The 23,223-nt window shown below is 36.7% G+C and overlaps 1 long non-coding RNA gene across 3 annotated transcripts in view; it reads left to right on the top strand.

The window, feature by feature from the left end:
- Positions 1-23,223, top strand: part of LOC126758626 (uncharacterized) — a 237,543-nt gene that overhangs the window by 130,878 nt on the left and 83,442 nt on the right. Inside the window, exon 4 of one of the 3 annotated variants that reach the window (XR_007666862.1) lies at positions 22,251-22,288. The exons of the other annotated variants lie outside the window; for them this stretch is intronic. This is a non-coding gene — a long non-coding RNA (uncharacterized LOC126758626). The remainder of the gene's footprint in view (positions 1-22,250; positions 22,289-23,223) is intronic. 3 annotated transcript variants of the gene reach the window in all.

Raw genomic sequence — 23,223 nt, 5'->3', positions numbered from 1 at the left:
AGTGACGCACAAACACACCAACATACATGCCACACACACATAAATGCGAATGCCACACATACATATGTATGTATATGCCTGCGTGCGCCGAGTAAACTCGCACTTTTATGAACTCTTCAAATTTCGGCTGTTGAAAGTATTAAGTGGCAGCAGCAGTCACAAAGTCAGCGCAGAGAGGCCCGAGAAGCGCTACTCAAGAACCCATTTAGCTGCTTGCTACATTCCCGTTACGCTGCGCTGATAATAAAATAAACTTTTAACGAGTAAAAAATGGAATTTAACAATTCGTAAGTCAAAGCGAAAATTGGCGATAATAAAACCTACGCAGCCGACACACGCATACATGCACACGAAGTAAAGTATGTAAGCAACAAATGCATATAAAATGACGGCTAAGCCGCTAGCTTGCTTCTATTTATTTTATAAATACATATATATATATGAGTGTGTGCCGCTGTGTGTGTGTTCGTGTGACATAAAAACGCCGAAATCTCATGAAAATAAAATGGCAATGAAAATGTAATAACAATGACACATTTTTCCAGCCAATTTGATAAGCGACAACAACAAGTACATACAATGTTCCAACTGGTAGCAAATGCGAATAAAATAAACAGCGAACATTCGTTAAACGAAGCAGCGTCGCGAAGACACAAGTTACCAGTCTAAACCAGCAACAGCTCACAAATTGGGCACCTCCTGGGAAGGGGTGATGGGGAGTGAGGGCGATTATTGACACTTATTTGTACTTTTTATATTTTTCTTCTTAAATAATGTGGCATTTTAGCTGATAGAGTTTGTGAGTAAAAAAAAGTAAACTTTAATTTTTTTTCTCATTTCAACACTCATGGAATAGGGCTTGTTGGTAATTATTGCTTTCTTTCTTATGCGCTGAACGGGATGTGTAGTTGAAATTCCATCACTCGAAGTTCTCCATAACTCGCATTCTTGAATTGGCCATAGGAGTGAAACTTCATTCAAATTTCTTTCCTTAACTCGAAGTCTCTCTAACTCGGAAGTTTTTTGTGGATTATGGTGATACGAGTTAGCGAAATTCAACTGTATTGAGTTTGCCACAAAGTTTGTAATACCTAAAAGGAAACGTCGGAGACCTTATAAAATGTAAACATTAAGCTGCTCGTTTGTCGGAACCGTCGATATCGGACCACTATAGAATTTAGCTGCCATACAAACTGAACGATCGGTATCAAAGGCTTTTATGGACAACTCTTTCATTTGACGAGATATCTTTATGCAATTTAGCTAAAACAATAATGCAATCTCCGAAGAAATTGTTTAGATGGAATGAATATAGCATATAGCCGCCATACAAACTGAGCGATCGGAATCAAGTCCTTATAATGAACTTTTTGTAAAAATTTTAAGAAATGCTTGGTCATATTTTCCACTTTTCGTCCTTTTAAATGACGTCGGTAATCCTACCATTGAAATATACAGGGTGTGCCATTTTTTAATACTATTTATATCATGGGTTGCGGCACGAATATTTTTATCTAGTCTGAGAATTGCCTAGTGTATACTTTGTTTTTCAAATCAACTCACGCACAAAGAAGCTTGATCTTCAAACTTACCTAATAATGTGAGAATTGCTTTTCATTGTTACGTATTATAGAACAAAAACAAATTTTATTCATCGAAGATCGCTTTACTGTTTTCCAAAAGCTTCCATATTAACATTTGTATACTTCTGCATGCGATTGAATCAATTGTGGAAGCACTTTGTCACTCAGATTGATGTATCTCCAAAACATGGGTTCTAAACGTTTCAACTGCCTACTCAGGCTTCGCAAAACTCCTAGTTTATTTATTTTTTTCGTACGGAAATAAAAAGAAGTCATTCTGTGCCAAGTCCGGTATTTACAGTGAATGGTTTAAGTGCTCAAAAATGGAGTTGTTTCAGCCGATATGTTTGCATTGTCGTGATGAGGAGTTATCTGTCTTCGGTCGTTGGTTTTCCGGATTCCTTTAAAGGCAATAGGCAAATAAATGGCTGTGTACCACTCATAATTTACTGTTCTGTTTTCCTAAAACAGAAAAGCAACCTTTTCCTTCGATTGGATTCACCGTAACATCAATAAATATTGTACCTTGATGGAGATTCATCGTCAAAAATTAAGCTAAGTTAATCTTTGCATTCTTCCACGCTATGCACAATCCATGTCCAAAATTGTAAAAAATAATCGCTCGAAATTTTCACGATTTAATTCCATTTTTTGGCCAAGATGAATAGTTTAAGTTACTGTAAACAACACTAATAGCGTCCGTATGTTAAAATGTTCTGAGTATGTATAACATCGAAAATGCCAAACTTTATGCTTAAATTGTGAGTTGTCAAATTGCAACACAAGGGTTGCCAAATCGTGAAATTTATAAAAATATGCCAACCTAAATATGTAGAGGATTCCAGAATAATACTTTATGTTATTGAATTGTGATCTATCTATTAGGGCTTCAAAAAGTATTTTTCTATCTTCAGACTGGGTCATCTTCGCAAATATTTTCTTTTTCAGGAATATTTTTTTCTTCTTATAAGGCTTGAGTGATTTTTTTTTAAGTCCTCAGACCATTAGCAGTGAATTTGTAATAATTGAAACTCTACTATCCCATCAAAGGTTAAGATATTGATAATATATTTTGATTTTATTTATTATTCTTTGCTGTTTCTTTTAGTGACAATAATATGTGTTTTTTCAAACGTCCTACTTATTAAAACCATCCGGCCGATCCATATACTATATGTATGTAACTTAACAAATCACTTGTTCAAAAACAAAGCTTTCATGATAAAACTTCATTTAAAAAGTTTTGTGTGTTCTTTAAAAATAAAGTTTTATAAAAAAGCTTCACTTAAAAAGCTTTGCGGAAGAATTTATAGTTGGCGCTATAATACAAGTTTCTATTGTGTTGAATAGCCATCGCCTTTCGTACTTTAAGCTTCTACAGTCAATATTAACTTTTAAAATTACGAAGAATTTTCTTCGAATTATATTTCCATTCAACAAAAGCTTGTGAGATAAATTGTTTGTGAAATAAATTGACAGAAAAGTTTGCGCCGCTCCTTCACTCCCCTCACCTCTCAGTGGCTACTTTGCATCACACTGACACACCCCACCTCGCCGCTTATCAACATACAATAGATTCCGACAACACGCTGTCAAATTTTACTCCTCCAATTTGGCAAAAATGCCAACAAAATTATTTGAGAAAATAAAATCGACGTGAAGTCGAAACCTTTCTCACACATTCAATTCGTTTGCAAATTGGCCTACGTTTACAGTTACAATCACTCGCAGTGGGCTTGCAACAAAGTGTCACAAATGTTTACACAGCATGAAGCTGTAGCAACAACAAGAAAAGTTTGACACTAACATCTACGGCAGTTGCTTGACATTTGACAGCCATTAGGGTGCGTTTGCATGCTTGTATATGTATGTATGTGTGTCTGTCAACGTAGTATTGCAGGATTTTGGTAGTGTTAGCATAAGTTCAGTTGTTGACAACACACCCACATGACACTTGTGACTTGTGTCGCTGTCGTGTGATTTTTGTACAGCAACACAGCAGGTGAGCGCCCAAAAGCTCACTACTAATAAATATTTGCTTTGAATTTTTCTATATTTTTTAACGTCTTCTTTTCTCACCTTTCTTCAGCTCATTTTGTATTTCTTATTGTTTGTTTAACACACCCAAGCGCCTTAATTTGCCGCTTTTACTTGTATGCGCGCCTGTAGGTAGGCTATGCAAGTTCGTTTGTTACCTTTTCACCACTTGGCTCGTCGAAATGCGGCATAAACATCGCTGTGGGAATTGTGGCTGGGTTGGTATGTTTGTCGTGTGGTCGACATTTAACACATCGCTCTCACACCTTTTTTCTGTTGCCGCTTCCGTCACTCTTGCCACGTTGTTTCCTCAGTTTCACCTCCCATGCCAGCTGAATTCTCACAGCATGCTCGCAAATTGCTACTGAAAGCCAAAGTCAAAGTCAAAGTTCGTCTAAATAAACAAACAAGAACATGTTTCCCTTCACTTTCACCTCCGGCACAGCCTTCCCCCAACTTTAGGCCATTGTATAGGCGGCGTGCCCTTGAATTGTTGCTGCGAGTTTGTTTGCAGAAGTTTTCGGCGTATGGCAACACTTTTCTCAAGTGCAGTTTATAAAAATTTCACTCAGTTAATTTGCCTCGCTGTTGTGTATTGACGCAGCAAAACGCTCTTGAAAGCGCCTGTGTACAGGTAATATCCCCATTTTGACTCATAAGCGCTTGTTCGCCATTGAAATCGTACTCGTAATGAGGTCTCGGTTGAAATTGCACATTCACTTGTAAGAAAAGTTTCTTTTATTGTTATTAGCAATGCTTGCGCATTCAGTGCGCCAATAATCAACGCAAATCGCAAATTATTTTTATACTTTCATTCGTACTTTTCACAACAATGAAAATGATGCGAAGGTAATGAAAATGTTTTAACAAGTTTCTATTTGCTGCTTTTTGTGTGGCTAAAGGCTTGGGCTGTAAACAGAACGAGCGCAAAAAATACTTTTACGTGGTTATACGTATATGTAAGTATTTCCAATGAAAAAACCTTCGAATGCGACTTTCTCACCCACGAATGTGGATTTTTTGCGTCGATTCATTGCTGTGGATGAGACTTGGGTCTAACCTGGTGTGTCGGTTGGTTGTTCGGTTTCGAAACAAGTTCGTGTCCCGAAATCGGCCAAGAAAGTTATGTAATCAGTGTTTTGGGATGCGAGAGGAATTTTCATTGTGGATTACTTGCAAATTGGTAAAACAATTAATCCTTTGCAAACTATTGGACCAGTTGAAGGAAAAAATTCGTGAAAAAAGAACCGGTTTGAGGAAGAAGAAAATATTTTTCATCAGGACAATGCACCGTGCCACAAGAACATTTTGACAATGGTTAAAATCCATGAATTAAAATTTTAATTGTTGGAGCATCCACCGTATTCACCAGATTTGGCCCCCAGCAGCTTTCATTTGTTTCCAGAACTGAAAGATTCTCATCGTTGAAGCAAATGTATTAATGTTCAAGGAGATTATACTGAGTAATAAAATGTATTTTGAATCATAAAATTGTGTTTTTCTTGTCAAACGACAAAACTTATTGAACAGGTTGTATATGCTGGAAGAAGAGGTATAATCTGACACTACCTACGTAGATATACATGTATCATTATATGAATATGTAATATTGAGTTGAGCTCTTAAAATTTTACTTTTCTAGCTTTCATATTGCTATGGTTTTCAAGAATACAATTATTCAACAGATTTGCGTTTTTTACCGGCTAAGCATATTTTTTGGAATTATTTTTTATTCGTATCGATGGCTTTCATCAAGGCAGAGCACGATACACCTATTATACTATATGATCAAATTCAACGCGGACTGACAAACAAACTACATTTTCACGTTTTCTAATAAACATATTTTTTTTTTGTGCTAATATTTTCTTCTACTCCGTTTCTTTGCAGGTAAGTTTTTTCACCATTAACTGAAGCTTTGTATTTCGTCCACTCTAATAAGGACAGGGCTCTTATGGTGACATGCTTGTATTTTGAAGCAGGTAAATTTGTATGACTCGCTTTTATTTCAAGTTCTGAAAAGGTCTGGGACCTATACAAGTAGCGCAAATAAATGAATTGATGTCATATTAAGTGTGTTTGCTTGTAATTAAGCTTAAGTAGGGCATTTTTAATATTTTTAAGTGAAAGAATTGCACTGAAAATTGTAAAGATATAGGGAAGAAGGAATTTATGAGTTAAGTAAGAGTTGTGAATGAAATCTGGCACTTAAATAGTCCATTTCAAAAAGGTATTTATATTATATACTATTATATTTGTTTATTTAGTTTGCTTCTATTTGGTTAAAAATTCGCATGATCAAATTTGATTCGGACTGAAGACTAAACTTTATTACTGACTTTTTTAATCCAATTTTACATACACTTTCTATAAGTCTCGGCTGGAATGGCGTTCAGTGTCTTCAACCAATTTAGGTTTTTTGGCCTTCGACTTATTTTTGGAGCACTATTTGCTAGATACTTGAACAATTTCGATATCGTATTCATGAGCACACTTCTCGTCAAGCAAAATTTGATCAGACTTGATTATGTTTTTGCTCTGACGTGAAGGCGTGATATTGGACTCACTAACCCATTTTTGATGATCTAATGTACTTATTGTATATAATATGTTTCAACACTGCTTAAAAAATGTTCAACTCAGATTACGAGAGATACAGTCATGAAAAGCATTCATTGTTGTGTTATTAATTTTATATATCGGAATCTAAATTAGAGGTCTGAAATTGTAACAAGCAGAGTGAATGTCAGACGACCCAACTAGACCTTTAATGTGTCCATTGTGCAACCAGCAGATCTAAAATACCTTCACTCTATAATGTCTACTCTAAACCAACCTGTGCTCGTAATGAAGTTCATAATATAAGCAGCTTTCGAGATATCGTGAAGAACGACTTTATAGTTGCGATCATTTTCCAAAACAAAGCTTTGCATTCACATAGTAGATGTTCTATAGTTTCTTTTTCTTCTACCTCTTGACAGCTTCTACAATAGTCGTTATATGCTATCGCCAGTCTGCTGGCATGTCCGCCAATTAGACCTAGCGACCTGTTAGCACGCCCACAGGAGTTTATAGGTCATTCGTTTCGAATTGTAATAGTCGGCATATATTCCATTAATGACACATTTATCGTGTTGTTAATCAAGGATAAATCGACTCCACCGAGACACATCTACAATATATGCACATGTTTGTCGATTAAACAGAAGACCACACCCCAAATCTAATTCTCCATACACTCGATATAAGGCTCGGCTGGGATAGCGTTTTGTGCCTTCGGCGAATTTCTTTTTTTTTTATTTCGTTTAGGTTTTAATTTTCTTTTAAAGAGCCATTTGCTAGATTGTGGGATATTTTCAAAGTCATATTCATAAATCCAAGTATCCTCGGCGGTAATGATACGTTTGTTGTAATTAGGTTCATGTCATTGTCATGTTCACAAGTATTTGTTTTTGCGACTTCTCCTCAATGTCGGTTCTGTAGTAGCCTATCATTAACAGGCTTCATACCGAAATAAGATAAATAGATGAAAATTGCAACATGACCTAAAGTCTGTTGTGTACTCTCCTAAGTCACAACGACCCACTTAGCCCCATTATATTGATAAATTCCAATACTTGCATATTGCTGGGTGCTAATTAGGCGATGGAATCCCTATTTAGAAACGTGGATCCAAGGGCCTTTATCCTGCAAACTGATGTGCAGTTTATTGGTAGGTGTTCTGGAGTTTCAGGCTCCCTGTCGCAAAACCGGTAATTCTTCACGACGAAAGGAAGATCTAGCCCCGGTATGGTAGAGAAGAACTGGTAGCAAATTGTTCTGGTTTTCTAGTGTCTAGGGCTGGTTAAGGTATTAATGTGCCTGAATTATATTCAAAAAAAATTTCCTTCATATTTTTCCACCAAAAATATGTGGTGCTCCCCTGTAATAACTTCCATAGTTTTTGAATAGTGCCTTTTTATGATCACATCTCCCATAAATTTAAATGTGCTTGAATTTAAGCAACAATAGCAGCAAACTATTAACACTAAATACTCACTCATCGATTCACTATTAAAAAGTCATTGTAGCGCTAGTCAATACATAATTTAATACAAATGTAGTTGGGTATGTGAGCGGTGTGTATGTGTGAGCGCGGGCATATTCAAAATGATTACTATTAAGGATCAACTTGTAGTCACTTAACGAGTGTCAGCCGAAAGCACTGGAATGTCGAAGGCCATAATAGAAATGCGCACTTAAGTATGTGTAAGTGTATTAATATGAGCGAAAAGTTTATGCTGCTTTTTATGCACGCACACACACACAGCCAAACACTCTCATATAAGTACTCACATAAAAACATAACGAAGCGTTTGTATGTGTGTGCGTCTAGTTTTTGCCGGACTATTTTGGGCTTTTTGTGCTCAAGAACTTTTGCATATTTTATAAGCCATCATTATGCCTACTTATGCCTCGTTATTGAGCGCAATAAAATAAAATTTTAGAAGCCTACTCTGAACTCTAAAGAACTCTAAACTCACAAAGGACCCAAAATCCCAAACTCAAAGAGAAAAAAGTAAGCGAGCAGAAGAGCAAAAAAGTGTGTGCAGAAAAACTTGTGCAGCTGACTGTTGGCTTAGCGGTATTCAGTAATTCCGTTAGACTTCCTTCTTGCAGTCGGTAGCGACATACACACAGAGAAGTTCAGCAAGAACCGCGCTCACACACAACTAAAAATATGTACGTATGTGCGCCAAGGGAATGCACGCACACACAGCCATACCCACACGCGCCTGTATCCATTGACGGCGACTAGCCTTTTCCAGCCTACGCGCCCTGAGACACGTGTTCCGCGCAGCTAAACCCGCATGCTTGGCAACGCTGACGACCTCAATTGTACGCCAGAGCCCGGCGTTTGCGAAAAGTTTTCATTTAAATATGAAATAATGAAAATAGAAATAATAAAATGTGGAAATGGTGAAATGCGAAAGGCAAATGTCGTGGTGAAATGTACATTTATGTCGCAACAACAACAAGACGCGCATGAAGTAGTGAAAAGGTGCAACTTCAAGTGCTTGGAAGTCTATAAAAAAGTTTACTCTTTTAATACTTTTCACATTTTATGAAATAAAAATCTTGTAAGAATTTGCCTCCCACATTTTTTCCCGTATTTATTTATTTTTTCTGAGAAAACCTCCTACAACTCGTGTATAGCTCAGAATTGTGGAAGCTGGAGTAAGGATAACCGCCTTACAACCGGCTGAGCTTAGCCAATGTTTGTGTGTGCCTCTGTATTTGAGGCCGCTCGGCTGTCTGCATTTATGCTGAAGCCTTTAACTGTATTTGCCTACTTACGTCCGGGCTTCAGGTTGCCGAGTGGCACTCTTCTTTTCCTTCGCCAGTTCTTACTTGGCTCTCACCTTCTTGTGTGTTCGTGTAGTTTCCGCGGCGATTTTCTTGATACCCTCAAGCTTTCGTGTCGTTTTGCAGCGTTTCATGTTAAAACGGTGGGTTAAAAGTTGAAAAAAGAGTTGAGAAAAAAAAATTTTTTGTTTGTAGTTTTGAATATTTTTTGAAGAGCTGTTAGAAAGAATATCTAGCCAAAAAAAATTATTATATTTTGTAATTTCTTCTTCTCAGTATATTTTTCCAGCTCATGGAACACTCTGAAATGTTTGTAAATTTTTAGGTAAAAATAATATATATGTTTTTAGATTACCCTAGTCTCTTAATTCGATCTCTAATCATTACACCGCTAACCTCATATTATCATTCCATATCTAACCTAAGTACTGCCCCAAATTCGTGAAAAAATAAGATTTTCTTCGATATTATTAGCATTAACATCATCACACTCGAGGGAGTTATTTCATTATTGGCTTCCTGGGTCAGATCTCTTCATCCCAGCTTGACCGGAGCACAAAAGTCTAATTTGTATTCTACATTTCTCCAGAATTGCTATAAAAAATCAGATTAAAATTATTATTAAAAAAATTTAATTGCATTCAAGAAGGGTGGCAACTCTTCATAAATATTTTTTCCTGTAAACCTTTACTCGTAAGTCTGTTTGGTTTAATAAACATATTGCATAAATTATTTTCTTTTGTCAATTTTAGTACATCAAAAATTCCAAATGGGTGGCAACACTAAAAAAATTTCGTATCTTTAAGCATTTATGCTCATATGGTAGTGTTTTTTCTTCTAAATTTTTTAACTTAACGTTTACAAAAAAGGTGGCATCCCTCATTTTTTTTTCTTATTTTCAATCATCTCACCATTACATAGACAAATCTTGTAACTATTGATATTGTTTAATTTTTTGATGTTTTTGTTGTACCAATATTGATCATAGCAATTGAAAATTATCTCGCACCCATGACTACTATAGTTTCGCTTCCAGTTTCCAATTATTAATGACTTGTGGTGCCTTTTCTATCCGATACCTGAACACAAACCCGGAAACATTTATGTAAGAACTTGTTTCGAATGTCTTAAAGCCTTTGTTTATACCAAGGTGATATTATTATTCCGTTGTTTAAACAAAATTACTTCAAAAGTACCCACTGTCACTACCGAACTCAAAACTTATATCACACTCCTCCATGCAAAAATTTACCTCTATATATGTATGTATGTATGAGTTCACAAGTGTTCACATCTTGTTAAAAAAATAGCACTTATAGTGTATCTCTTAGTCTGTATGTATGTTGGCAAAAGCGTTGAGATGCCTCTAAGGATTATACAATACATTTTGCTTGACATCCCAACGGCCAAGAAAGGCTTAACGCCGCCATCACCAAAGGCAAACACCAGAAGAAGAACTTCTGTCATGACCACACCCACAGCCAACGGCATATTCAGCTACATACATATTTACACTGCCTCGCACCATTTACATTCATATAGCGCAGAGCCGAGAAATGTCCCTTAGCGATTTCGCTCAGTGCCCGTCCACTTTTCCCATTTATCTCCTCATATTTCCTCGCAGCCATTCGCATTTCTACGCTATAAATTGTGTACACTTTTCGGTAACTCGCTTACAAACAGTTACTTTTTCATTTTCGGTGCTTTGGGGTTTGCCTACAACAACCACTTGTGACTTTAAAGCTGCCAGTTGACGCCGTGTGTTTGTTGTAAGATTCCTTCCGGCGTCGAGTGGACATTTTTTGTTGCTATGCATTCGAAAAGTTCGCTGCGGAATTTAAGCTGTTGGCAGTAGTGTTTTGTGTGCGGCGCATAATGCCAGAGAGCCTAAATGTAGGCAATGCTAGTGACAATGTCGCAACAGTTGTTGCTGCGCGGGGTGTACAAACCATACCAGTCTCCAAAAATTCATTATTTCTGTTGTACTTTCCATATTTTCTTCTAATTTTTTATTCTTCCTTTTCTATTATATTATTATTGGAAGGAGAAAAATATCGAAGCAGTGTTTGGGAACTTTAAATAAAGTTGATTTTTTCTACTATATATATATATTCTAGAAGAAACTTGGGACACCTTCAATTTTATTATTGTAATACTATTGTACTATTTTTCCAACTAAAATCTACAAATGAAACGACGGAAAGAGTACGTAATTTTGTTGAAGAAAACTAAAGAAAGTCTTTCAGTTACTTAAATGAAACTTTTCTACGTAGATCTACATGTTGATTAGACCCTACGGTCTGGTTAAGTAACTAGTCGAATATAATTAATATATTTTAATTTAATTATTAAAATAACCGACTTTAATGCAAGAAGATATAAAAATATCTGAACGAATCTTCAGATAATTTCGAAATATTCGTTCTTTGTTGTTTGTCCAAGTTTTTATCGAGGTACTTTTCATTATTTTTCTAAAAGTTCTATTAGAGGACTACGTAATAAAATATTCTAATAGTGACTTAATCGAACAATATGAAAGCTCCGACAGTATATCGATATGAGAAAGCTAGCTGCTCTTCCATACCAAAATATAATAATTAATTTTGGTATTTTATTCAGAAATAATCATTAGAATCGCCGATTTCTTTTTGAAGCCTGAGAACAGGAAAAAGTCAGTGAGAGTCATATCCGAGGGATACGCTATTCGAAACAATTCTAAGCCCAATTTTGAAATTTTTTTTTAATTGTCAAAGGCCACGCTGAATAGTTGAAAATTCAATTTACACAAAAATAAACTTTTTTTTTCCATCGACCATTCTAAAATTAAATCGTATCATTTTCATTTACTTGAAACACGGTGACTCCGATATTTTCATATTATACCCAAATATTCATATATGATTTATCCAACTATCTCAATCAATCTCACTATACATCCGTTTAGTATCCTCTTTTTTGGATTTTTTATGCTTTCTAGAGTACAATATCTTTTTAACTTCCCCTGAGTTCATCATCTTTGGTGCTTAATGATTGAATTTAAAAAGGACGAGGACGGAAAATATTTATAGTTTGGAAAATGCTGCAGAGATGGCAGATATTGACAGTTCTAGTTTCTTACCTAAGTTCTGTCTGATCCGGAGACTTGCCTGTTGTTCAATTTTCTTTCTGGAAACACAGCGATAACTCAGGAATACCTTTTGGTGGTATTTAGAGGAATGCATACATATTTAGGTCCCTTGTGTTAAGCAAACTCGACGACCTGCGAAAAAGTCTCCGGAGCAAGTGTCCAATAGTCATATCTCTAGTCATACCGCTGTTCATATAATATTTTTTATATCTGGAACAGGGTCCATTTTTCAGTGTTAAGTTTCCGAGATATCGATTTGAACCGATACCAGACCACTATGGTATATATGCCGTTCCAAATCCAGTTCATATTGGACCCCTATGGTACATACATTAAGACAAAAAAGTACCCGGAAATCGCAATTTAAACTACCCGGGTAAATGATATTTCAAAAATATGTATTTTCTAATCCAATCCTACCGCCCTTAAATACTATTCCAAATATGAACATAAAATTTGCTTCAAAGTTTGTATTTCTAACCAAATTTCGTGTGTGGAATCCTTACGGATGTTGGAAAAGGCTTACGGTAATTCAGTTTTATCAAAACCACAAGCCCACGAGTGGTACAAGGCCTTCAAGGACGGTCGAAAGATCAGTGAATCCATGCCTCGTTCTATAAAACCATCGAAATCTTCAACTGATGAAAATATTGTAACGGATATGGTTCTTGAAAATAGTCAGGCAAGTGTTGGAGAGATGGTAAGAGAGATCGGCATCTCTCACGAGTCAGCTTGAATGCATTTGGTGAATGTTTTGGGGAAGAAACACATTCTTAATCGACTCGTCTCGATAAAGCTGATTTTTTTTTTTTTAAGATTACGATTGTGACCGAAAATCCAAAATGCAATAAATACCAACGATCAACCATCGTATTCACCAGATTTGGCTACGTGTGATTTTTTCTTGTACCCAGTGTATCGTTGAAAAAAGTGGACTACATCTATTGGGGATTACTTTGAAGGCGATAAAATAAATATAGATGAATAATTGAATATTTTTTGTTTTATTTACAATTTCCGGGTACGGGTGTCACAATATATACCATATATATATACACAATATATACCACATCTGAATTTTGTAAAGAAACCCTTTCTATTTGTCAAGTTATCTTCCCAAATTTCACTTGAATTATTACATGTTACACTATCCGAACAAATTGTTCAGATCGTACTATATGTAGGTTTCATACAAACTTATTGATAAAAATCAAGCCTTGCTTACCACATTTCGTGGAATTTCCCATCAAATGCTCGAGGATGACAAAAGGAATTGAATAAAAGAGATTCAATACATTTGAATAAAAAAAAAACCTGAAGAATTTTCTGATGTCTCCTTTAGAAAAGAAATGTGGCAACGTGGTTCGATGCCGATTCTATTTTTTTCATTTATTAATTTTTTTCTTCTATATATATTAGTAAATTATAAATTTATATAAAATTGCCATTTATATGGACTCCTTTATTACTTCTATATGTTCTAAACAAACTCCATATAATGCTTTTATATTAAGTAAAACTTATAAGAAAATATATAATTTCATCGATTTTCGATTTAGCTCATTTGATTTAAATTTGACGCAATGACAATGCAGTCCAATCGACAAATCGTAGTATGTACTTCAAAAGAGCATAAGTAAATTTTCAATAATAAGGCACTGCAAAATGAACAAAAGGCTTCATATAGCCGATATTGTAGCGAGATGTCAATTCATAGAAATTTTGTCAACAAAGCAAGGTTGCGCACAACACTTCCCTGGCCGTTCTGAAGATCGTCCTAAAATTTCATTGTAATCGGTCCAACCGTTTCGGAGTCTATGAGGAACATACATATACAAATTCTCTGTTATATACATACATATGTATATAAATTAAAATAAAAACATTTTGATTGAAATTAAATTCGGAAAATATCCCACCCTTTTAAAACACAAAGTTTAACGCCACAATAGCAAACGCTTATTGTCTAAATAACTTCGCGAATGAACTGAATTTAAAAGCTGCGAAGTGAAATGGTGTGTCAAAACAATGTTCGAAGTAACGGCATGCTTTCATGCCAGTTCAGGTGATTTGGTGGAATTCAATAGAATAATAAAAAGGTGGATAAAGCGAAACACTAATGCCAAACCAAATTCCTAGGCACCTAAGCCAGGTGAAATGCGAACAAATTATAAACTTTTCACTTTCAACTTTTCAACTGACAGCGTAAAGCCGCAGAAAATGGGAGAATAAAGCCTAACCCAATCTCGCACAAATCCACCGCGCTAAGCGAAGAGCGCGAGTATTGGTTTGGGAGCTGATTGCTTTCACTCAGGCAGACAAGTAAAGGGTTGGACGACTTGAAGCCCGTTTCTTATTATTTTGTGCATATATTTATGTTAAGTAAATATATCTGTAAGAGCTCGCATTTTGCCGAAGGGTTGCCATTTGCAATTGACGCAATCAAAAACTTTAATAAAGTAACGCGCAATCAAAGTTTTGCATAAAGTGGCCGAGGATGGAAGGGAGCGAAAGCTATTTTATTATAAATACACAACACTTCCACTTTTTATAAAGTTTTTATACTCCAACCCACCCTGGGCGCAGCACCCTTTTACGGCACTAAAGTACCGTTTAAACGCCTGCCAATTGCAACACCTTAATCGAACTATCCGAACGTAAATAAATTAAAGCGAACTGCTGGTGTAAGCAATATGCCCGAGGGTGAGGGAACTCATTTGTAAAATTTAGGGTGTGTTAGGGTGTAGGCGCTGCCTTCTAGGGTAATGGCTTTCTATTGAGTTAAAAAGTTCGCCTTGTCTCCTATTTGCTTTTATTACTCACTCGCTGGAGTTGCGTTTTTCAGCTTTTATTTGCTTCATTGCTTTCTATTTTCTCGATTCGATGGTATTCTTTTTATATTTCAATCCATTTTCGCTTTATTTATTTTTTCAATTTCCATTTCCATAAAACCTTAAGACGCAAATAATTGGATTTGTAGCGAAAGTGCTTTACAACGCGGTGTTACTTAAAGCGACAGCGGAGAGGGTGGGTTGATAGTTGTGAGAATGAAAGTTTCTGTATTTATATATATGTATATATATGTACATATTACTTTGTTTTTGTTGTATGCATCTAATATAAAGGGTATACTTGGTGTTTTATTAAAAAGTGATAATAAAAAACTTCGTTCTGGAGATTTATTAAAAATAAATTCTTTTGTTTCCGAAAAAATTACAAAAATTCCTTTTGATAGATATTTTCTATTGTTTTTTTGTTTGCCTGTTTACGATTTTTAATGCTAAATCAGTAGGTTAAGAGGAAATCAGTATATTTGTGATATGGCGACCTAAGAGAGGTTATGACAAAGCATGTCGGTGTTATATTACTCTCTCCTTTGGTTATCAATGGAAAGACTAGTGGAACTTTGTCTTCCGATCGCCTGTGTCTGAATCTCATTTTTCCCTCACAGATTTTGGTGGCTCTTGCGGCGTTATTTTCCCGCTCCTGCATTTTGTCTGGATTCTCTTAAATTTACTCCCCAATTATCTTTGCAGCAGGAGATAGGTTGCTGTCCCTACTCTTACTGAAAGTGAGCTCCGCCTCCTTTTGAGATTTAACGGTCAGGTGCTAGTGCCTAAGATAGCATGTTAGACTGGCACCACTCATGCCCATCCTGCCCATTCAGGGAAAGGAGACATCATACTTCTGGGTTAGAGACTAATTGGCAACCTTGTTCTCTTCCTTTTGCGCTCGTCTCCGGTTTCGTCCGTTTATAGTCGCTCACTACCGAGCAGCTGAATGGGTTCTTGTGAAGTTCGCGTCACCTTCCAAGAAACTAAACTTACGTCTAGTGCCTGTACCACCCTTACATACACCGGAATTACTGCAGTCTGTTTTGTTTGTTTTGGTTGGTGTTATTGTTGTTGATCTTGTTTTTGTTGCTCATGCTCTGGGTCATATGACCTTTTGGCTAAACATTGTGAGCTCGCATGTCTCGTCTTTATAAAAGAGTCCAGCACGCCAAGGCTCTACGACACGGAGAGGTCATCGTTACTTCCCAAAGCGGCCCAGTGTTAGGAAGGCTTCGTTAAAATACAGTCGAATTTACCTTCTGGTTGCAAATCATCCAATGGGCACGGATCTGGATTAGGAGGTTGTAGCTCTTGATCATCGTATGCATGCCACCTGTGGCAATGCGTCGGAGTAGTGGTGTACAGATTTGCTTTTTAGCCCTTGCACCATGCCAAGGTACCTACCAGTCCAGGACTAAACTCTGCTTTTTAATGAGATCTGATCATAATAACGCTTATACTATAAAGGGATAAAGGGAGAGAGAGAAAAGTATAGATTCACAAATATCAGTGAATAATGGGATATATAGAGTTACGCTGAATGCTTAAATTATGTTCCATACAGACAGCCTGAGTGACCAGATATTGTCCTCTGGAGTTAAAATAAAAAGAAATTAAAAAATAAAATATTCTCTCTCGAGAATTAATTTCCGGATATCTGGGGTCCAGATTTCGGACGTCCGACCGCGACTTTGAAAATACTGATATTGATTATTGGGGGAACTAGACCTTTACTAAGTTCATATAATATTATTATTCGAAACAATGAGTAGTAAGACAATACTCGACTTAGTTATGCGAGTTACGGTTTCAGAAAGTGTACGGCGTTGACGAGTTTCAACCTTAGCTTGGCTTTCGTGGTATAATAGTTCCGGGTGCACACTGCCGTTAGGTAAGACCTGCGTTCAGTTCTCTTTCGAACCAATTTCTAGAAGTTTTTTTCCAATAGCTGTCATTCTTCGGAAGGCAACAGCGAATATCCAATCGTCTTTGAGTTATAAAAAATATTTTTTATAAAATCATTGACATTTTGGAATTGCGTTGTGGCTATATATGATTTATTAGTAAGCCTCTAGGTTTCAAGTTCACCATTTTTCAGAGTTTTGCTTATAACTTTTTTGTCCAAAAACCTATTAAAAAGTGAACTATATATGTTTTAGTCATTATACAAGTTTTTAGGGCCAAGTTGGGCTCAGGTTTTAAGTCAACATTTTTCTACCTGTGGTATCCATTGAATACTTTTAGGTAGAAAATACTTTCTAAAGCGAAACATTTTCTCCAGCTGGCTCGAAATCCGCAACCCGTCTATGAGTAATCGCACACTCAACCCACTCGGTTGTGGCGCTCGCCCAATTAAAGTGCAAGCCATTAGCACCGTTACCATAGCGGCGCACGACCACCCAACTCCTCTTATTCCAAAAATAATAGGCAACATTGACTGCGTAATACGAATATGCGCCGCTAAGCGAAAATTTCAAATTTTCAAGTAAATTGTTTTCTACTTGGCGGCTTAAGAGGGGATAAATAATCGACTCTCCGTCAGAGCGGCAGCCACGCATCGCTAAACGGCTAGGCTGGTGGAATAAATCTCCCCTAAATCGAGCTGTTTAGCGGCTGAGTGGCGAATAAATACATTTCTGTATAGTCCATATATATATTTATATAGAAGATATGGTGAGGGGAGGTGGAGCACTCGGCGAATAAGCGAATTTACAATTTGCACTTTAATTGAATTAAAATTCATTTGTTGCGCTTGTGGAGCGGAACAATGTCTGGCTGTCGAGCGCACAAATTGGTGCATATATGTATATGTAGGTTGTTATATGTATGTTAGTATGTGCAGCCATGTATGTAGATTACGTTTCCCCCCTAACCTCCCTTCGCCTCCACACATTTGAAAAGTTATGAGTGCAGCCGGCAATCAGCAAAGGATACGCGGCACCTTGCAACCCTTGCGGTGGCAACAACAAAATTGCGCTGAAACTTGAGCGCAAACAAAGAAGGGGCATTCAAAAACAGAAACAAACACAAACAACAACTTAACAAATTTCAAATTGCGCGATGTGATGGACGCACTGCTCGCAAAAGACAGTGAGGCTAGCAAAAACAATAACACGCCAGCAAAAACAAGTGCCTCTTTCTTCATACACACTCTCACAGAAATACTATGCAGCAGCAGCGGTCAGCGTTAAGTGAAAGCGGAGAAGTTTGTGGCGCCAAACGCTTTGTCGCTTTAACGCTCCTTCTGCGCTGCACACTTTGCGGTTTCAACCGAGTGGTTGCCACTAGCGATCAGGCAACTTGATAGCCTCTGCCACCTGCACTAACCCAGCGCCGGCGCCTTGAATGTCCAACTGTTGGTATTTCGCTTAAAAAATACAACAATAACAATGATATGGCATTTTCACTCGCTTTAAGTAAACAAAAACCTTTTATGGTAGCGTCTTCAGCGTCTGTTGCGCTCACCCTAATTAAATCAAAATCATTTTTTTATCCGCAAAATATCAAATTTAATTATGAACTTTTCACTTCGAGGGCACGTGCTTGGCTCAAAAAGGCCTCAAAAGAGCCTCGCTTTAATTGTTTTGTCGAAGTTCTTGCTGCCACAAAGGGTAGACATAAATTAGCTGCTGCCGCTGAAGGTGAAAATATTGATTCTCGGATATTTCAAATTGTGTTAAAGGTGAAGGACACTGCTGATTAATGAAAACGAAGACAGGTTGGAATCAGTTAGTTTGTGGAAAAAGCTAGAACTTTTTATGAACTTGAGAAGTTTAAACTTTCCTATGATAAATTGGTACTCCAAATAATATTAAGTACATTACAAATAGAAATAACAGAAAATTAAGGAGGGCTAAGTTAGAGCACCATTTGTGTGCAATTGTTCGAAGTCTGTATATAATTTTGATTTGAAAAGTGTTGCAACCGATTTAAGCAGTCATTATTAGAAAAAGTTGTGTAACAAATTATAATACGAAATTAGATTATGCTAAGGCTGACATGCCTACTTTTTTAATTAAATACATTAAATTGAAATTAATATTTATTTAAGGCTAGAAGGAGATATTAATCGTCTCCTTCTGTTTCTGCTATAATAATACATTAAGCGACTGAAATTCACACAATACGTAGTCCTGCCATAAATTCTGTTACAAGTTCATGCTATTATAAAAATTAACTAAATAACATTTTTTAATAAAGTTAATTTTATTTAATCACGAATATATTGAATGAGCGATATTCGAAATTGATAAATTTTGCTTTCACACAAGCCCTCAAAAATGTTTGGATCATTGATTAATAGCAACACGAATAATTTTTTTCTGGTATTGACGTCGCTGCTCGAATCGAATGACTCGAAGACTCCTATTCCTGTGTGATAGACGAAAGACCAATTTCTCGACTCTGGCCACAAACTGTTCAATGGATTCAAATATGTACTTCCAGACGGCCAAGCACCTGCACCTACATATGAAACCAAGAGATATTTTATCAAGCCATTGCTGTATGGTTTTTGCCTTTTGTGCTGCAGTAGAATCTTGTTGCAAGATCCAGTACTCCACATTGAAGAGAGTATTACTTCACAATCTTACCACGCCTTCTAAAATATTCTGCTGTAACACTTTGGCTCGGTTTAACCCCTTTTTTACAGAAATAAAAAGGTTGAACGCGTTCAAAGAAGTCTTCCCCCCAAACCATTACAGCGGTTAGATGGTGATCACATTGAACCATTGAAAAGCAAGTTTTTGCGTGTTCGGAAGTTTTAATGTACATTTTGTAGATTTGCTTTTTAAAACCTGTTGAACACTGAAAATTTTCTCATTCGCAATACTTTTATTGACGTCGATTGCATGCCATCCACTTCTGTTGAACCTAGTTTGCTTCAAGAGCGTTGTAAGAAGAGCAACTGAAGGTATCATTTCAAATGAGTATTTTCATAGATCTCGTGGATATATTTAATTCTAAAGGCGTTTCTGCGAATGCAGAACACTTTTTGTGGCTGAATTCTTTCGAATCACACTAGTACGATCACTTCTCTCTCTGTCATCAAGTGTAGACGTTTAGGAAAAATGATCAATAGAGTGGTAAACAAACATCCTCGAAAAAGTTAATAAGTTTTCACCAGCGCTTTGTCACATTTGTGTAAGGCAATCATAGCAATACGGGTTCCTATAGCTGTCCATTGTAATAAGCCAAAGCAAATACTAAACTGGTTTTTATATGTGAGACTTTTTTACAAATTATCATTACTTATGAAAATAAAAAGCTTTTCGAAACAGTATTTATGACAAGACTCAGTAACGGATTTTTCAATAAGAACGCTACAAAATTACACTCGATGCCATTATGTATAGAACTCGATTTCTTTTGCCATTGGCACGCTTGCAGAAGTCCAAACGCTGAACCCAAGTTTCGACGGTTTTCAAGCATATACCAGCCGATACTTTTGCAATTTCACGTTCGATATTCGTACAAAGTACATCAATCATTGTTGGCTTGCTGGCAAAGACCATAGACTTGACGTAGCCCCACAGGAAAGAGTCTAACGACGTCAAATCGGTCGAGCGTGGCGGCCATTTCACTGGGCCATTTTGTGAGATAACACGTTTACCAAACTTGGTTTTCAATAAATCGATTCTGACATTCGCTGTGAGGCTTGTAGCCCCGTCCTCTTGGAAGTACATATTGCCCAAGTCCATAGCATTCAATTCGCGCCAAAAATGTTCGGTTATCATTTGGCGGTAGCGATTCTCATTCACAGTAACGTGCCAGCCTTGGTCATCACGGAAGAAGTACCGCCCTATGACGTCGCAGGTCGGTAAACCACACCAAACCGTAATGCAATGGTGACTCATGGAGTATGTTTGGATTGCTGCATGACCAATAATGCATATTTTGCTTATTGACGAAGCCATTCGGCCAGAAATTAGCATAATCGCTGAAGATGATTTTACGATGAAAATTCGGATCATCTTCAAGTTGTTGCTAAGCCCAATTCACGAACATATGACGATTCTGGTGACCAAGCGGCTTCAGTTCTTGCGTCAATTTGATGTTGTCAGGATGTAGGCCAAGATTTTTTCGTAAAATTCGCCACAACGACGTCAAAGAGATGCTCAACTCTTGAGAACGACGAGTGAGAGACTGATTTGGGTCTTCCTCAATTGATGCGCAAGTGGCAGTAATATTCTCGACACTAGGGGCACTTTTTTTTCACTAGCACGGGAATCTTTTTTTACTGTGCCGTTTGACGTCCCCATTGGTCTACTTTTGTAGCGTCCCTATTGAAAAACCTGTTAGTTATATTGCAAAATATCACTTATACAGTAATTTAAAGAAATAAAACAATTTTCATAGATTCGAATATAACCGTTACTCATATGGCATAACAATATTCACTGAGTACATACTTATAATATGAATAAGCAATATTATCTGCTGCTATTATCAAAGTCAATTCCCCATTGGAGTATCAGCTTGAGATTTGGCAAAGTGACCAAGAACCTAGAAATCCGGCCGCTTAAATCGAATTTCTGTAAGAACTCACGACAACGAATTTGATATACAAACATTTATTTTTTTCACTATTAGATCTTTTGTGTGCTTTGCGCTCCGTGTAATTGCAAGCAGAAAAGACAATTTTCACTTATCTCATTATTGGGTGTGTTCTGTTTTCGGGAGCCATATGGTACAGCTTCACTTTCCGCTCAATATCAAATCAAAATTTCTTTCGAATAGTGGTCGCCCTGAACTGGCTATAGAAACCCTGTCAATATATATTTGACATAAAAAAGATTTCCGCAAAATTCAAAGCAATAAATATTTTTCTTTAATAAAAACAAGTCTTAATTTAAAACTCATTACAAAACACAAAATTTTTAATTAAAACGAAATTGGAAAATTTTGTCCGTCCTATTATACTTTAAACGCGACATTTTAACAGTCAAAGCAATAATTTATGAACTGCTTTATTTTTAAATTAAACAATTTGCTACCAACACCAACACATTCCGCTGTTTGTATGCCTGAATGTACCTTTTGCAAGTCATACGCCTGGAGGTATGCAATGAAAGTGTAAAAAAGCAAAATTTATCGCATTTCAAAGCTTTATTGCGCGCTAATGAAGACTAATGAAAGCAACAAAAGGTCGCAATGCCACATAAATATTGTGTATAAATAAATTGCATTGTTATTTTCACCTGCTGACCTTTCGTACGCGGCTGCGCGTTAATAAACAGCATTGACTTTTGTGATTTACGTTTTTTAATTTAACTTTATTAAATACTAAATTTTCATAATGCTCTGTTGTTTTTTTTTTTGCAGTTGCAGAACGGCGGGGAGGAGACCTTGCGCTGATTAGGGTAAATTGTGTTGGCTACATATATATTATATATAGTGTATGTATGTACATACTTATAGTATGTAAGCGTTTCTTATGTACTTTTTACAACATCCCCCAATTGAGACTGCGTTTCCCTCGTAAGCGGTATAGCTTTAACAGCGCTTAGCAGTTATGCTTCGCTTCTTTAGTTTCACGCCTTCACACGCCTTTAATTGGCCATCGAGAAGTCAAATCTTGAAGGCTTCCTGCTGCGTAATATCCGCGTTAATTGAATACCCACTGTGATGCTAAACGAAGAAATATACTGTTATGTATGCATATAGCCATAAATATATTTAACCTCCTCCCACCCTCACAACAGCCGCACAACACCCTTTCTTAACGCTTTAATATTAAGTGTTTTTCTGGATTTTTCTTCGTTTGCTTCCCTTCTCCAAGCTTTAGCTGCCATTTTCACTGACCTTCAATGTAATAACATCAGTCTGCGCACCGTTATTTCCAGCTTAATGTTCCACCAAACATATTTTGTGTTATTATTTTCATGCATTGTTGCTATTGTTGTTGTTATACAGCAGCGGCAGCAAGCGCCACCAACACGCTGCCGTTAAAAGGTAATTTTATCCTTGTTAAACGTCTTAATTAGTATGGCGTACATAAAGTTAATTACGAACCTGCTCCCAATAATGGGTGTCTAGTTTCTAATGGCACAGACACAAGTTGAGGCAGCAGCGAAGATGCCGCTGAGGCTGGCTGTTCTAAGTGTGCGTGTGTTTGTGGAAGCCTACCATTGTTGTTCGTATATGCATAGCACAATTAGTGTTGTTGTAGTTGTATAAATTTGTTGTTGTTGCTGATGTTCATGCAGTTGCCTTGTGCTCATAATATATGAGCGTCAATTAAACTCACCTTAGACATGCACCTACACACACTTGCTTGAGTTAATTCATATATCGA

Source organism: Bactrocera neohumeralis, chromosome 5 (assembly GCF_024586455.1).
Source record: "Bactrocera neohumeralis isolate Rockhampton chromosome 5, APGP_CSIRO_Bneo_wtdbg2-racon-allhic-juicebox.fasta_v2, whole genome shotgun sequence".
Lineage (NCBI taxonomy): Eukaryota > Metazoa > Arthropoda > Insecta > Diptera > Tephritidae > Bactrocera > Bactrocera neohumeralis.
The sequence above is the reverse complement of the archived record's forward strand: the minus strand, read 5'-3'. Positions and strand labels throughout refer to the sequence as shown.